Genomic DNA, 17,568 nt, shown 5'->3' on the forward strand with positions numbered 1-17,568 from the left:
TATATATTCATTATATATTTATATATTTATATATTTTTTGTCAGTAATAAAACTATTTCCTATCATAACTGTTTCATTATATATTTATATAGTTATTTCAGTTGGGTTTTGATACTTTTTAAATTCATTTTCTCTCAAATATTTTGTTTTTGTGGTTCTACTTTCTCTTTCCTGTAGTTGGACCCTAAAATTAATTTTAAAGGAAAAGATTATCAGATTTAATATTTATGCTTTTTTAAAACCACAATCTATAGAGACAATTTTAATCTACTATCACTTAGATATTTTTTATTATTATATCTCTGCCATAGATAGTAAAAAAAATGTTAGAAATATTTCCTGTCCTTGGTCAATATTACTCAGAATAGATGACTTTCTGGTCACCTTTTAAATATTTCCAAGACTAGACTTCATAAACTCCTTTGGTATCTCTAAATTAATACATACCTTTTAATAGTACTGCCTCTGGTACCATCTTTTGCCTTCCAATATATTCCCCAAGTAGCAGTTAGTATTTACATTTTGCCTAAATATTAAGTGAAGAAGAGAAAATCTACCAGGTTGCTTTCTTTTTGTATAAAAGGCCGTCTTTCTTCTTCCTTTTTTTCCCCCATGTTTTAGTATTTTAGACGACTTTACTGTTTTCAAAGGCTCTTTAATCTCATTTCATAATCAATGAAAATGACCATGGAAGGACTTGCATTGTTCAGATGATTGAACCAAGGTTAAGTGAGAGTAGGGAGTCTGCTAGAGACATCCTGGTAATTATCACATTACCAGTTATGGTGGCTACCACAGCAGCCTGCCTCATGCCTCTTCTACACAAAATTTCATGTGCTAGTTCTTTGAGCAATTTTCAATAATAGCAATAAAGAGCTATTTCTCAGAAACAAATGATTGGAAACTAACACTTGGCAAATTCATGGCTCAGTGTTTTGTTTTGTTTTGTTTTGTTTTGTTGTTGTTAACTAGACTGTTGTACTTAAAATTAAATCCTCTCCTGGGCTCACAGCTGGTACTGCAAACACTGCTAATTGGACAGGCTGAAGTGTGAAGCTAAATATATATGTTGTCATTTTACTCAACAGTTTCTGGAAAATGTATTGCAGGTAAATCAGCAGGCATTAGCAAAGCTTTTGAGAAAGTACACATGAGGGTATTAAGCCTCATGATGGATGTTTCCCTACTAGAGCAAAGCAAGCATCTGACTTTTGTAGCCATTACTGAAGCAGCACAGATTTGTCATTCTGAAAACAAGTGAGACTTTTCCCTCATGTAATTTGAACATTTTGATTGATTTTTGGATAATAGCCTTCCCAACTTTTTTTTTCTCCAATGTTATATTCCTCTCTCTTTGTCCTAGAGGAATACCAAATATCTCCTATTAAATAATTTCAATATATAGTTTTAAATGCCTTTCATTGTGTTGATTATACAGGAGGAACTTGTGAAATATGTGTCTAATGGCCTAATCAATAGGTAACCATATTTTACTCATTTTGTTTTTCATTCTGGACTCTCAGTGAGATAGAAGCATTGGAAATCAGGCAATTAGTTACTTAAAAGGAAAGAAAAGAAAAATCTCATCAGAGTTCCTTTGGGACCCAGGGTGATATTTACTTATGTGGTAAGATTTTCTGTTCCAAACCTTTATAACTATGTTCAACTTCCAATTGGAAGATATTATTGATTAACTTTTAATTTAGAGGAGACAAGTTAAAGATAATGCTAGTTTTCTCTGCATGGCAATCTCGATTCACTTTCCAGTCTTTTCTGCCCTACTCTGCAACCCGTGAGAATAAATGTTACAAAAGACAACATCCAGGTGCTCTTGATTTCTGGCTTCTATATGGTTTTGGTCAGTGACATGCATTGCCAGAGATTTGAAGGTGGGAAAAGAAAGAGGTTGGGTATTTATTTCCTTTGTTCCTTCTCTGCCAGGTCATGGTTTGGTCAGTGGTTGTATTCATCTACCTAAGATTTAGTCTTTGTGACAGACATCTCCTGCTCTCAACAGACTCCAAATCATTGTTTCTTCCCCTTGCCCATTCAGATATAATGATACTAATGTTCCATGAAGTAGCTAATCTCTGAGCATTTTATTATTCTTCATTGGTTCCGTTAGCCCTGTCCATACATCTATAAATTATCCTTTCTTGTACTCTCTTTAATTAAACTTTTGAAGATGAAATCTGTTTTCTGGTAGAATTCTGATAGAGAAAATAATTGGTAGCAGGGTTGGACTCAAGAATCAAACCCTCAGAATGGACTTCTGGGTTTTGGTGTATGTAAACTGAATGACTGAATGGACAATACTGACACTGAAAATTGATGTCATGACCATTGGTGGCACCAGATGAAGAGCCAGTGGAGGGCAAGTCAGTTGGAAGACAATGACAAAGTGGCACGCAAGAGTGTGTGTTTGCTTTGTTCTGCATATGGTAGCTTTTTATCTAAATAAAAGGATGAGAATGGAATACAAATGACACAAGGGTGGACTGTGCTGGTCCATCCCCATTTTTACCTATATGTATTTTATGTGGCCTTCTTTCCAATGCCACGTGCTTTAGGAGGCTGACTTCTCCAGACTGTATCACCAAATATCTTTGCTATCTGGCTATTATTTGGGTATTTTCTCCCTCAATCAAGATTCATCTCTATAAATTAACCTTTCACTGAACTCTTAAAATCTTTGGTGTGCTATTTCCTGCCATGACCCTGACTGTTAAGACAAACTCCCTTAAGTACAAGGTGGAAGCACTGGATCTTCTTGACTTTGCAGTTTGTAACCTACATTGTCTTAGGAGAGAAGGAGCCTAAAGACAAGTACTGAGCCTAGCGCGCCGCGCTGGTTTCCGGAAGTGGCTGCTGCGGCGACATGCTTGCGGAGCTGGGTTTAATCGGGACCATAGGCGAAGATGATGAGGTGCCAGAGGAGCCAGACTGACTCCGAAGACCAGGAGGAGGCGGGGCCCATTGTGCTGGGCAGAAAGCCTTGCAGAAGAACCGCAGTGCCGATTTCAACCCTGACTTTGTTTTCACTGAGAAGGAGGGGATGTACGATGGCAGCTGGGCCATGGCTGACGTCATAAGCCAGCTCAAGAAGAAGAGGGCAGCCACGACATTAGATGAGAAGACTGAGAAAGTTCGAAAGAAAAGGAAAACAGAAGATAAAGAAGCCAAGTCTGGGAATTTAGAGAAGGAGAAAGAAGCAAAGGAGGGCTCTGAACCTGAGGAGCAGGAAGACTTTGAAGGGAAAGATGAGGAAGCCACAGAAGATGAAGAATCAGAGACTGACTACTCGTCAGCTGATGAGAACGTCCTCACCAAAGCAGATACACTCAAAGTAAAGGAGCAGAAGAAGAAGAAAGGACAGGAAGCAGGAGGATTTTTTGAAGATGCATCTCAGTATGATGAAAACCTCTCATTCCAGGACAGGAACCTTTCCCGCCCTCTTCTGAAGGCCATCACAGCCATGGGCTTCAAGGAGCCCACACCGATCCAGAAGGCATGCATACCTGTGGGTGTGTTGGGGAAGGACATCTGTGCCTGTGCAGCCACTGGGACAGGTAAAACTGCGGCCTTTGCCCTGCCCGTCTTGGAGCGTCTGATCTACAAACCCCGCCAGGCTCCAGTGACTCGTGTGCTGGTGCTGGTTCCCACCCGGGTGCACTCCGTCACCAAGCAGCTGGCCCAGTTCTGCAGCATCACCACCTGCCTGGCTGTGGGCGGCCTGGACGTGAAGTCTCAGGAAGCAGCCCTCGGGCAGCACCTGACATCCTCATCGCCACCCCGGGCCGGCTCATCGAGCACCTTCACAACTGCCCTTCCTTCCACCTGAGCAGCATCGAGGTGCTCATCCTGGATGAGGCTGACAGGTTTCTGCTCCAGCTGTCACTTTGCTGGCCACTCTATAACAGTTCCTGGGACTTCCCTGGTGGTCCAGTGGTTAAGAATCCGCTTGCGGGCTTCCCTGGTGGCGCAGTGGTTGAGAGTCCGCATGCCAGTGCAGGATACACGGGTTCGTTCCCCGGTCCGGGAAGATCCCACATGCCGCGGAGCGGCTGGGCCCGTGAGCCATGGCCGCTCACCCTGTGCGTCCGGAGACTGTGCTCCTCAACAGGAGAGGCCACAACAGTGAGAGGCCCGCGTACAGCAAAAAAGAAAAGAAAAGAATCCGCTTGCCAATGCAAGGGACACGGGTTCGATCCCTGAATATCCCACGTGCCGTGGAGCAACTAAGCCCTGCGCCACAACTACTGAGCCTGCACGCCACAACTACTGAAGCCCGTGCGCCTAGAGCTTGTGCTCCGCAACAAGAGAAGCCACCACGATGAAAAGCCGACGCACCGCAATGAAGAGTAGCCACCGTTCACCGCAACTAGAGAGAAAAGCCTGTGTGCAGCAACGAAGACCCAATGCAGCCCCCCAAAATAAATAAATGAAATATTTTTTAAAAAACAAAAAATACAGTTCCTCCCTTCCCCCCACACCCCTGCCTCATCCTTCCCTTCCTGCCTTATGTTCTCTGAGGTGCTACACCTCCTTGACCTCCCGCATTGTTACCTGAATGCTCGTGTGGTGGCTGTGTCCCTCTTCTCCCCAGAACTTCATGTTCGAGAAGGGCCGGCTTTGTGTTTGTGTTGCCTGCTGCCACATCCCAGTGCCAGGGCCGTGTCTAGAATCTAGCAGGTGCATAGTAGGTGTTGAATAACTGGTCGACTGCCTCCCCTGAGCATTCTTGAGGCCTGAAGGAGGTAAAGGAGATCGTTCTAAGCCAAGGGAATATGATCTGATTTAGGTTTTAAATATCAAAAATATCAGTGTCTCAAAAGACCAAGAAAGGCTGTGGAAGTTTCAGACTGAGACCAAAGAGACACGACAACTAAAGGTGATACCTGTCCCTCAACTGCAGCCTGAACTGGACGAGAAATACTGTGAAGGATTGGGTGGGTTGAAAAAATTGGAGTCACGGTAATCTCACAGATGACTATTATCTGCAAAGAGAAAGAGGTTCCTTTCCTAGTGGAGAGAGCTGGTAGACACCACTTCAACCAAGTGACCAAACTGTGATGCTGGAACAAAATGTCTGTCTCCGGATGGAGTGAGAGTGAGGTGCACGGCTGCCCCCCACCCCGCTCCCAGCAATGATTGTTGAATCCAGTCACTGGGGAATAATTAGACATATTCAGAGCGTGAAAAAGGATGAGAGGACTTTGTAGACTAAGAGAGACTAAAGAGATGTGACAACCAAGTACAACGTGGGAACTGTCATTCCTGACTAAAAAAATAAGAACACAGCTCTAGAACGACGTTTTGGGGACAGTTAGGGAAAACTGAATATACATTGTACTTTACTTTAGATATCATTCAGACACTTGAATTTCTCAGGTGTGATAACGACATTGTGTTTATATAGGAGAAAGTCACCGTTCTTAGGGAATGTGTGCTGAAATATTTAGGGGTCCAGTGTCATGATATCTGCAACTTAATAGCATATGATTCAGCAAAAGAAAGACTAAGAAAATATGGGCAAATGATAATTCTTGGTGAATCTTGGAAAAAGGGTAAAATAACACTAATAAAATAAGTAAATAAATGAGCCTGAAACATAACCAATGACAGTATCAAAAAAAAAAAAAAAGACAAGTACTGCTCCCTCTTTTGAGGAATCTTTCTGTGCTTCTGATTTGTTTTCTGTTAGCAATGGGCCCCTATTATGTGATCTGTACCTCTCCATCCAAGACTTGGTATGGTAGCTGGACAACAGGGGCCTGTTAGCATATAGACTTTCTTGTCTTTCTGGAAACAACAGCAACAAGCTATTATACTATGAGAAACCAGTCTTAAAAGTCATAAATAAAATTGGCCTATGTTTTGTTATTCAATGATTACTATATCTGTTCATAGATTGTACAAAGATTGGATGCCATTTACATCAATAAACAGGATGGATGATAGTTTTCTGGTCCCCCTAACTATATACTTTTTGCTATTAGAACTTTCAGCTTTTAAGCAGAATGAGGTTAGGAGGGTGGTAAAGTTGGACATTCACAAGTACTACCAAGTATTTGGAATCATTTATCTCACCTTATTGAAACAAGAAGGGATATCCTGATTCTGTTGCCTAGTTTTCTAATTATATATGGAGAAATATATTCTTACATTTTTTCAAAAGTTCTATAGAAGGAATTTTTTAAACCAGGGCTATCAAATAGAAATATGAAGGCCATAAATATGAGCCATATATATAATGGAAATTTTTCTAGTAATCACATTAAAAAAACAGGTAAAGTTAATATTAAAAATATAAAAATTAATATTTTACTTTGCCCAACATATCTAAAATATGTAATCAATATTAAACACATTGATGAGATTTTACTTTTTTTTTTAAATACATACTCTTTACAATCTGGTGTGTATTTTATACTTAAAACACATCTCAATTTTTTTTTTTTTTTTTTTTTTTTTTTTTGTGGTACATGGGCCTCTCACTGTTGTGGCCTCTCCTGTTGCGGACGCACAGGCTCAGTGGCCATAGCTCACGGGCCTAGCCGCTCCGCGGCATGTGGGATCTTCCTGGACTGGGGCACGAACCCGTGTCCCCTGCATCAGCAGGCAGACTCTCAACCACTGCGCCACCAGGGAAGCCCCACATCTCAATTTTGACTAGCCAGATTTCAAGTGCTTAATTGCCACATATGGCCTATGGTTCCCATATCGGACAGTATAGTTTTAAACCCTTACTAGAAAGACTGGATAAAGCACAGAAACCAAGGTATTATTTCTCCCTCACATGTTTCTGTTGCTTACTTTATATTTTAGACAATAATCTATCATTACTTGTCTTCATCTGCTTTAACTATGTTGCATTAATTGGGATCATAGTCACAAATCCATATAGTGTTTTTCACAGAGGGGTGGGGGAGGCTGTGAGATAACAAAAGAATCTTAAAGCAAAACAAACTAAAACAGAATAAAACAAACAAACAAACAACATAAACTTTTGGTCAGGGATACATGGATCTGTCCCTCTAATAAGTGTATATATGAGAAAGTGCTATAAAAAATGTGAATAAAAATGGCTTACTGTTTTTTTCTGAAGCGCTTGCTCTGCTCAGGACTCCATCTTCACTTTGATCAGTGAATACTTCTCTTTGGGACCGGCAGATAATTAATCCATACACTTACTTCCTAATGGTATTGCAATTGTGTGTTTTCATCTATTGTTTCTGTGAGTGGTTCAATAGCAAAAGATAAACAGGAAACACCATCATAATCTGAAAGGCTCTACTGTAATTCTTAATAAGCTAGAAAAAATATTTTACCATACAGAAAGGTGACTTGTTGCAATATTTATTTCTATGTTCTTTTAGGTTCAATGACAATGTAATCTTTGCTACCCCCTCCTTTATCCTGAACAAATATTTAATCCCTTGCTCAACTTGTAAATCATATGCTAACCAGCAGTATTGAGTGGTTCTCTAATATTATCTTCTAATATCTTTTTAAAAAGTTTTAAACATCTTGTTCATTTTATTTTCATTATGTTTCTCCATAGAGAAGTGATCTTCAGGGAATTTTTTTTTTCTCAATAAAATACACGAATATGCAACAAAAGAAGTAATTATTCAATGAATTAATCATATCATTACATTTGGTAGTCAGGCATGTTTTATCATTTCTTTGATGTGAACCACCATTGGGAACAATCTATCTTATCTGTCATTGCAATGAATTTTATTAAAAATTAAAAGTCTCCAATCTGTAATAAAGCTAAAGATCAAGGACATGTCTAATAATATTTTATTCACACTGCAGCTGTGCTTTGGCCTTTAAATATTTTACCCATTTTCTAGTTTGCCATTTTGAGATAACAAATCCTATTTTAGACTCAAATCTCTATAGAGAAACAACTCAGAAATAATAGTTTATGCTTACGCATTTTGTTATAAAATATTTAAAAGCAAGATATTTCCTTAATGACTACAGTGATACCTTTAGCAGGATGATCAGAAGTAACACTCTATAAAAATACTGAGCAGCATTTTAGTGGTCATAAAATAAAGTACAAAACTGTATTAGGTCTCTAATAAGAGCATAGAAAAGTCTACTCTGGTGTGATATCACAGGAAAGGACAAGATTAATTTAAGACTGACTTGAATGAAGAGTGTGCCCCAGAGAACATTCTCTGAGATTTGAGCATCCCTTTTCAGGGAGTAATCCCCAGAGAAACCTAAGAAAGTATACTGCTGGCTCTGTTTCAGGTGCCTTTTTAATATAAGTTAATTCCTTGTAGATCACAGTGTTTTAGGGTACAGGAGTGTTCATTAATTCAGCCAACACAATGAAATTTGCTGAGCTGTTCCCTAGAGATACAGAAATAAAGCACAATCTCTACTTCAAAGAGTTCACAGTCTAGTGGGGAAGGTAGACAAATAACAGTTGAACATTTTCAGTGGAATGTGTAAGTACATCTAATAATAATTTTAAAATTTACAATTAAATTTACCATTAAAAATGAGCAGTCATTGAAAGTTTTCTTTGAGTCACGTACTGTAAGTGGCATTCTTTATATCTTATCTCAATAAATGCTCTGTGGTTGATATTATTGTGACCATTTCACAAATTAGAAAATAGAATTTCAGACGTTTAAAGTATATGCCCAGGTGACCAAGCTAGTCAAATGATAGAGCTGGGGCATCAATCAAATTTTATGACTCTGGTGCCCAAGAACCTCTTAAGATTTTATTTTGGAATAATATCTTTCCTGTTGTTCTATATTTTACTGTTAACGTATTGTTTCTTTTATGAAACTAACACTGATGGCAGACAGTGATTGAGACTACTTTTTCCTTTTAAAAAAAATCTTAATTGGCAAAGTAAAAGCTAGCAACCCTATGCCAGTACTTTAATTTTTATTTTTTTTAATTGTTTTAATTCATAAATCCTAAAGTCTGGGAATCCTGCTCTAAATTAAATTACAGAGAATTTTTTTAAGTGGGTGGGAAAAGCTTACTAATTTTCCAGCCTGTATTACAGTTCATGGGGCTGCCTATCCATTGCTTTCTCAGAGAAGATCAGTTTACAAATATTGTTTGATTGCAAAAAAAAAAATTCTGAAGAAGGGCATCTTCTCTAAAGATAACAATTATGATAGTTGCCGTGTTACCATTTCTTGGCAGGGCTGGCTTTGAATCTTAAACTGATGTATGTCTTTTTTTTTAGGGCCTCAAACAAACCTGACCCAAATAAGTATAACTGTATTGGTAGTGTGGAGTGGACTTCAATTAAAGGTTTATGAGCAGGAAAAAGCAGACGTTATCTAATGACACCTGTTCAAGGAACAGTCTGGGGAAAACCTGTAATCTTTTTGCTACACCTGCTGAAAGTAGCATCTGGAGCAGCCAACTTTACATTCAGATGCACGTTGGCATCTACGTCAAATAACTTATATATAACACATAAGATCAACAATGACATTCCATTCTGTACAAACCCAATTTTTTGAAGGAACTTACCACATCTCTTATATGCTATTTTCTGATCAAGTTTTCATAATAAACTTGTCACTATGTAGTAAAAATATTTGATAAATTTAATGAGTTAAGATAAATATTCTAGTGTATCATGTTCACCTATGGAATTTGTGTGCAAAAACCTGCCTAATTCAGCTTCCAGAATGTAATGTTTTGCCCCAGCTAACAGTGAGAGCAGTGAGGTAAGAGTCACATCTATTCCCATCCTCGGCTCCACACCTGTCCTTGTTATGGTCCTAGGGAATCCTGAGTGCTAACCATGCCTTGGTAGGATGAGGCAGCCTGGTTGTTTCTGGAGTTCCAAGGACAATGACTACAGCAGAGGAACACAAGCAGCGGAAAATAAACTACCAGTGAATCATTCACTCTGGAGATATGCCTTCTTTAAGAAATATTTTTGAAAATCATCAGTGTAATGTTTAGGTTTAGCTAGGAGGGTGGGATTACTATTCCTACTGCAGTTCTCTGTCTCCATGCTATTTATAGTGTGGTCTCTGGAGGGCAGCACCCACATCACATGAGAGCTTGTGAGAAATGCAGAATCAGAATGTTTTTAACAAGATCCTCAGGTGATTCATATAAATGTTAGTTTGAGAATCACTGTTCTGTCACACATTTTCTATCTTCTGAATTCCAGCTCACATTAGTTTCCTTATGTATGCATGCTGAGATTATGTACCGTTTGATAGCATATACTCTCATCGTCTGATTCTGGAGTCTGCCCTAAGAGGTAGAGTGGGCAACTTGTGGTCATAAAGGTTTATCTCTGATTATATCTCACTTTGCCTATCTTTCCTGAGCAAGCCCATCACTACAGTTCAATTCTCATTATGGTGAAGTTTGCCAAGTAATATCCATTCTTTCCATAAGCACAGCTTTATCAAGTCATGGAATTTAGTCCCATGAGCATCTTGTATCAAGTTCTGTAGAACATTTCTGCTAGGAGATATCCCCAGCTGTATCTGGGATCATGTTCCAATAGTTGGTCCTTGGCAGTGTAGAGAGTCATATTGCTAAAACTTTTCCTGGGTTGGCTTCAGGCATGATTATTTGCTAAGTCCCAGGAGGTAATTTGTTGATTTGTCACAGCTATCTTGTTTGTGACCATCTGCCACCTTAGGAGCACATTAGTGGAATTAATTTGCTGTCAGGGCTGTGTGTCTGCTCTGGAAGCTTTTTATTGGAGGGAGGATCCTAACTATCTTCACTCCTCAGAAGCCTTAAGCATAACGAATTTGAATTAGGACATATGATTGTCCACTCCCACACTCCAGCTCTGAGTTGGGTCTGCCCTAATGGGTTATTCCCTAAGAGCAGCAAATGCTACCTCCTTCTTTTCCTTTTCTACTGAGAGGGAGAATTACATCAGGGAAGATTAGGAAGATCCCTGCAGATATTCTCTGCCAAATGAGGTTTTCTAACAGTTTTACTGTAAATAGTCCCATTACTATTTTCTTTAACCAAGCTTGGTTCTTCCTTTTCTGCAAAGTAGTCACTTTGTATACAGCTCTTTTCAAAAGCCTCTCACATTTTTAAGACATGTGAGGAAGATTTTTTTTTTCTGATGGTCAGAATATGATATGTGTACACCACTGGTGTTCTCCATTTTATTGAGAACTCATTTGATTCTGCTCAGCGGCCAGTTGCACACCCTGAAGCATTTTCTGTTTTAATGCTGCAAATAGCTCCTAAGCCTGAGTGGCTCATTGACAGCGTTTTTCACTGCCCTGCCTCATAGTCCTGTCAATATTGTAACATCTCTGTGGTATAGTCTAGCCATAATTTTCTGGCAATGCAGTTGCTAAGGGTATCCCTGGTTTCAGATGGCATATAGTCTTTACCGGAAGTCTCAGTGCTTGTTTATCTACAATAGAAGTCTGTGCCCCAGGGGTTCTTTACCTGTAGATAAAGGACAATATACATCCTGAACAGTCCCAATATCATGACCAAAGACTTCCTATCCCCTTCCTGCAAAACCTTCAAGGAAACCATAAACAAGACGAAAAGACAACCCTCAGAATGGGAGAAAATATTTGCAAACGAAGCAACTGACAAAGGATAATCTCCAAAATGTACAAGCAGTTCATGCAGCTCAATATCAACAACACAAACAACCCAATCCAAAAATAGGCAGAAGACCTAAATAGACATTTCTCCAAAGAAGATATACAGATTGCCAGCAAACACATGAAAGGATGCTCAACATCACTACTCATTAGAGAAATACAAATCAAAGCTACAATGAGGTATCACCTCACACCGGTCAGAGTGGCCATCATCAAAAAATCTACAAACAATAAATGCTGGAGATGCTGTGGAGAAAAGGGAACCCGCTTGCACTATTGGTGGGAATGTAAACTGATACAGCCACTACGGAGAACAGTATGGAGGTTCCTTAAGAAACTAAAAATAGAACTACCATACAACCCAGCAATCCCACTACAGGGCATATACCCTGAGGAAACCATAGTTCAAAAAGAGTCATGTACCACAATGTTCATTGCAGCTCTATTTACAATATCCAGGACATGGAAGCAACCTAAGTGTCCATCGACAGATGCATGGATAAAGATGTGGCACATATATACAATGGAATATTACTCAGCCATAAAAAGAAACGAAATTGAGTTATTTGTAGTGAGGTGGATGGACATAGAGTCTGTCATACAGAGTGAAGTAAGTCAGAAAGAGAAAAGCAAATACCATATGCTAACTCATATATATGGAATCTAAGGAAAAAAAAAAAAGGTCATGAAGTACCTAGGGGTAAGATGGGAATAAAGACACAGACCTGCTAGAGCATGGACTTGAGGATATGGGGAGGGGAAGGGTAAGCTGTGACAAAGTGAGACAGTGGCATGGACATATATACATTACCAAATGTAAAACAGATAGCTAGTGGGAAGCAGCCGCATAGCACAGGGAGATCAGCTAGGTGGTTTGTGACCACCTAGAGGGGTGGGATAGGGAGGGTGGGAGGGAGGGAGATGCAAGAGGGAAGAGATATGGGGACATATGTATATGTATAACTGATTCACTTTGTTATAAAGCAGAAACTAACACACCATTGTAAAGCAATTATACTCCAATAAAGATGTTAAAAAAAAAAAAGAAAGTTTGTGTCAATAGATAGATAATGCTTTCACACCAGCTTTCTTTCAGGGTTCTTCCTTAGTCATATTTAGGAAAAATCTGGAGCCAATTACTCTCAGCAGCTGTAAATACTGCCCAACTTTCTATCTGTAACTTTTAACCAAGAATACCCAAGATAAGAGCTTTAAAGTACACCTAAGAAAAGCTTCTAAAACCTTCTTTTGATTTTAAGGTGTAATTCTGTGAACTAACACAATCAATATTGTGTAAATGTAGTCTTTCCTTCACCTTTCATCAAACAATTTAGCAGCCATTTGTGAAGACAAAATCTTGGATCAAATCTTGGGTAGTAATTGAGTCAGGTATGTAGATGGGTATAGCACTAGAATTTGAAACAATCCTGGGCAAGCCCCATTTGTAACCAGTATGCTAGCTGGGGTCACCCTGCCCTTCCATGTTCCAATTATAAACTGGAACGATTCTGTTCTACTTAGAATGTGTGTGTGTAAAAAAACACAGCAGAATATTGCTTTCACTCTATTAATGAGATAATGTAGGAAAATCTACAAAGTCACAGTTTTAAAAATTTCATCAGAGAAGTGAGATCAAAGAAACCTACTAAGCTAAAATTCATAAAGTAACAAGCTCTTGATAGGAAAAAACAGACTCATACTGCACTCATCATTGATGAAGAGGAAAGAAGGGGACTATGCTGCTAGAGTTAAGGTAAGAAGATAAAATATCAACTTTTTTAAAGACTAGCGTATATGCTGCCATGTCTGTGAACCATCCCTGGGAGCCCTAGACACAGTAGAACATGCACACACCCACAACTCTTTCTAGTAGGCCTTAACAGAGCACACATAGGAAAGATGGCAGGCAAGAGAACTGAGGTACTCTCTTAGCACCTGTGTGCCAAGCAGGCTGATAGGAGCAGAATCAACAGAACTCCACAGGTACTCCAGGCCTTGAGAGAGTATGAAGTGGTGACTACCTGTGGCTGGAGAAGTGACAGGAGAGCTGATGAGAGAGACTCCCCAGTGAGGTCTAGGCACTCATTGTATGTGAAGCCTGAAACCTGAACAGGTAATGGAGCAGAACCATACAGGCATCCTGGGTTTTTCACCGAGTATGAAACATGGTCATGCACAGCTGGAGAGTGGCAGGAGATTTGAGAGAGAACCCCCTGAGTTACAGGTATGTGGAGCTTACTGAAATATAAGGACAGTCATGAGAATTGAGAAACCCCATAGGCACCTTGACACTCAAATAGAATCTATGGCAGCAGGACTTCCAGGGCTTGGGCAGAGCCAGGTACCTGAGAGAGACCTTCCAGAAGTAGAGGCACAGGGAATCTGTGGTTGGCAGAACAATGGTCTCCCAAAGATATCTAAGTCCTAATCTTCAGGACCTGTGATTATATTACCTTAGATAGCAAAAGGAACTTTGCAGATGGAATTAAGTTAAGGATACTGACATGGAGAGATTATCCTAGACTAACCAGTTGTGTCCAATATCATCATAAGGGTCCTTAGGAGTGAAAATGGGAGGCAGAAAATCAGAATGTGAGAGGAGATGTGACCGTGGAAGCAGAGATTTGGACTGATGCAGTTGCTGGGTTTGAAGATAAAAGGGAGCCATCAGCCAAGGAAAGCAGGTGGCCCCTAGAAACTGGAAAGGGACTAGGAAACAGATTCTTGCCCAATGCATCCAGAAGGAATACAGCCCAGCCAACACCTTCATTCTAGCTCAGTGAGACCTATTTCAGACTTCCAACCTCCAGAATTGTAAAATAAATTTGTGTTGTTTTAAGCCTCTAAGTTTTGGTAGTCTGTTACAGCAGCAGTAGTAAACTAATGCAAGGCCTAATGAAGTCTGAAAGCATAATAAGAGATCTTAGAGAAATCCCTCAAGCATCCCATATCTTACATGGGATGCTTACATGGGTATGAGACAGCAGCTGTCTATTGCTGGAGAGGTGGGGTGGGTCAAGGTAACAGAAAGAGGTCTCCCTGAGGTGTAAGAACACAGAGTCTGCTGAAGGCTGAGGGAAACACAGGAGAAATGAAAGCTCTCAAGGTACCCAGGACCTATGCGAAGGGGGAGGGTTTTGATTCTGCCATCAAACAATCTGAAGTCTGTAGGAAATTGAATCTAACTACCACAAAGCCTAATCCTAGCTCAATACAAAGCAGATTGAATCATTCCCCCACAATCTACCCACCCATCTAATAGAAGAAGAAACATGCTTATTTCTGGGCACAAATATTATTTACTTTAACCTTTAATGTTACATTACATACAATTTTGGCATTCAATTTTTTTTTTTTTTTTTTTTTTTGCGATACGCGGGCCTCTCACTGCAGCAGCCTCTCCGGCTGCAGAGCACAGGCTCCGGATGCGCAGGCTCAGCGGCCATGGCTCACAGGCCCAGCCGCTCCGTGGCATGTGGGATCTTCCCGGACCGGGGCGCGAACCTGCGTCCCCTGCATCGGCAGGCGGACTCTCAACCACTGCGCGACCAGGGAAGCCCTGGCATTCAATTTTTAAAAATATGAGAAATGTGAAGAGGCAAGAAAATATGATGCTTTGTCAAGAGACAAAAATGTTCATAGAGACAGACTCAGAGATGGACAAATATTAGAAGCACCAGGAAAGTACCATGAGAACCTAACTATAATAATTATATTAAAGGAGCTAGTAGTAGCAGTGGACAATATCCATGAAAAGGACAGAGAGATGGAAATTACAAAAAGAGGCAAATTAAAATGCTAGATATAAGAAACATAATATAAAAATAAAGAAATTTTTGGATAGGCTAATTAATAGACTGAACATAGCAGGGGAAATAATCAGTAAACTTGAAAACAAGTCAACAGAAATGACCCAAACAGAAACAAAGAGAGAAAATGAGTAATGGATAAGCAGTGCATCTGAGATCTGTAAGGATACTATGAAACAGTCTAGTATGCATGTAATTATAGTTCCAGAAGGAGAAAGGAGAAAGAGTGGAGCAAAAGAAGTATTTGAATGCATATTGGCTAAGAATTTTTCAAAACTTATAAAATACATTATCGTATATCCAAGATGCTTAGAAAACACCAATTAGGGTATACACAAAGATAACCATACCTAGGGACATCAGAGACATATTGCTACAGATGAAGAAGAAGACACAATCTTGAAAGCATAATAAAAACATATAGTATATAAGGGAACAACAACATGAAATACGGCTGAAATATTCTCAGAAATAACAGAAGCCAGAAGGCAAAAGAGCAGCATCTTTAATGTGCTAAAATAGAAAAAAAAAACCTTATCTACCAAGAATTCCATATCAAGCAGCATACTCTTCAAAAATTAAGGCAACATATAGACATTTTTAGACAAAATCAGACAAAAACTGATTTTGTCTCTATAAGATGTACACTACAAAACATGCTAAAGAAATGCCAAAGGAAATTAAGCCAAAAGGAAATTATGCAGATAGATACCAAACATTTGGGGTAGGAATGGAGAACCTCAGGAAGTACCTGGTAAATGTGATGGGAAATAAAGAAGCTCTTTTTAAAAAATCCTCTCTCTCTCAATGTAAATATATCTATTTAAAGACTGTTAACTGTTTAAATTAAGAATACTAAGAATATAATGTAGAGTTTATAGTGTATGTAGGTACAAAATACATGACAACAAAAATTTAAGGGTGGGAGGATCATATTTGAGAGTGTACTGTTACAATAATCTTACATTGTTTATGAAGTGGTAAAATATTTTTTAAGGCAACTGCTGATAGTTTAAAGATGCATACTATACTATGAAGAGTTAGCACTAAATAAATCACACAAAGTGGCATAACTATACAGTCAAGAAGAGGTAAAATGGAGTTCTCAAAAACAAAAAATTATGAAAAGATAAAAGAAACAAAGATTATGACCAACAGAAATTAAACTCCAAGAGGACAGACTTAAGCCTAAACATATGAATAACTGTATTAAATGTGAATGGGCTAAGCACCTCAACTAAAAGATGGAGATTGTCAAATCCGACAAAAAACAATGACCAACCGACCAACTATATGCTGTTTATAAGAAGCACATTTTATAAGCACTGACAGGTTCAGATTTAAAGATGGAAAACTTTATATATAAATTACATAAATATAAATACATATGAATATATAATTAAACTGGCACAAACCACAATCATTTGGGTGGAGCTCCTCTATCCAGAGATGTTTTGGAGGATGTCTCCCCTTATCCTTTCTCATCTCAAGTCCATGCATCTATGGAATTAATTCAACTATAGGAATCATTTTATCATCCACAGCATGCTGTCACCTTCTAGAACTATGTTGTGCTATGTTGGAAAAATCCTGATGTATTTACTCATCAAAAGCCATGGCATAGAAGGTTAACAGAAAGGAGTTTTTCCAGAAAGGAGTAGTTAGCAGTGTTTAATGCTGTTGACAGGCAATGAAGTGTGCATGTTGGACAGAGTAGCAGAAGAGAATTGCTAACTTTGGAGCTGATATGGGGCAGAAACCAAATGCCATACATTTTCTACCTTCACTTGGGCCCTAGTTATCTTTAATCATCTTTCGATCATCTTTAATTGTGCAATCTACTGAGATAACTTTTGCCTTGGTGCTACTCACAACGTAAGGTTATTTTCACAGTAAGTCAGCATTCTTTGCTATATAGAAGATTAAAATATAGTGGCTGTCAAGTCTCTAAGAAGAGTGAGGGTAAGGAGCACAGAGAGGTGACAGTATAGCCAAGGAAGCAGTGGTGAGACAGGGTGTAGGATGGCTGTGGGGGGAGGTTACAACATGCTCTAAAGCCAAGGAAATGGCAATGGAGGTGGTTATAGGACTTATAGCTGTGGAAGTGGTAGTGGTGATAGAGTCAAGGGAGGCTGCTGAGTGCCTCTCTC

The 17,568-nt window shown here is 39.3% G+C and overlaps 1 pseudogene; it reads left to right on the top strand.

Moving 5' to 3' along the window:
- Window positions 1–2,845: 2,845 nt before the first annotated feature.
- LOC132522603 (probable ATP-dependent RNA helicase DDX27) lies at window positions 2,846–9,454 on the top strand (annotated as a pseudogene).
- The last annotated feature ends 8,114 nt before the right edge of the window (window positions 9,455–17,568 follow it).

Source organism: Lagenorhynchus albirostris, chromosome 7 (assembly GCF_949774975.1).
Source record: "Lagenorhynchus albirostris chromosome 7, mLagAlb1.1, whole genome shotgun sequence".
Lineage (NCBI taxonomy): Eukaryota > Metazoa > Chordata > Mammalia > Artiodactyla > Delphinidae > Lagenorhynchus > Lagenorhynchus albirostris.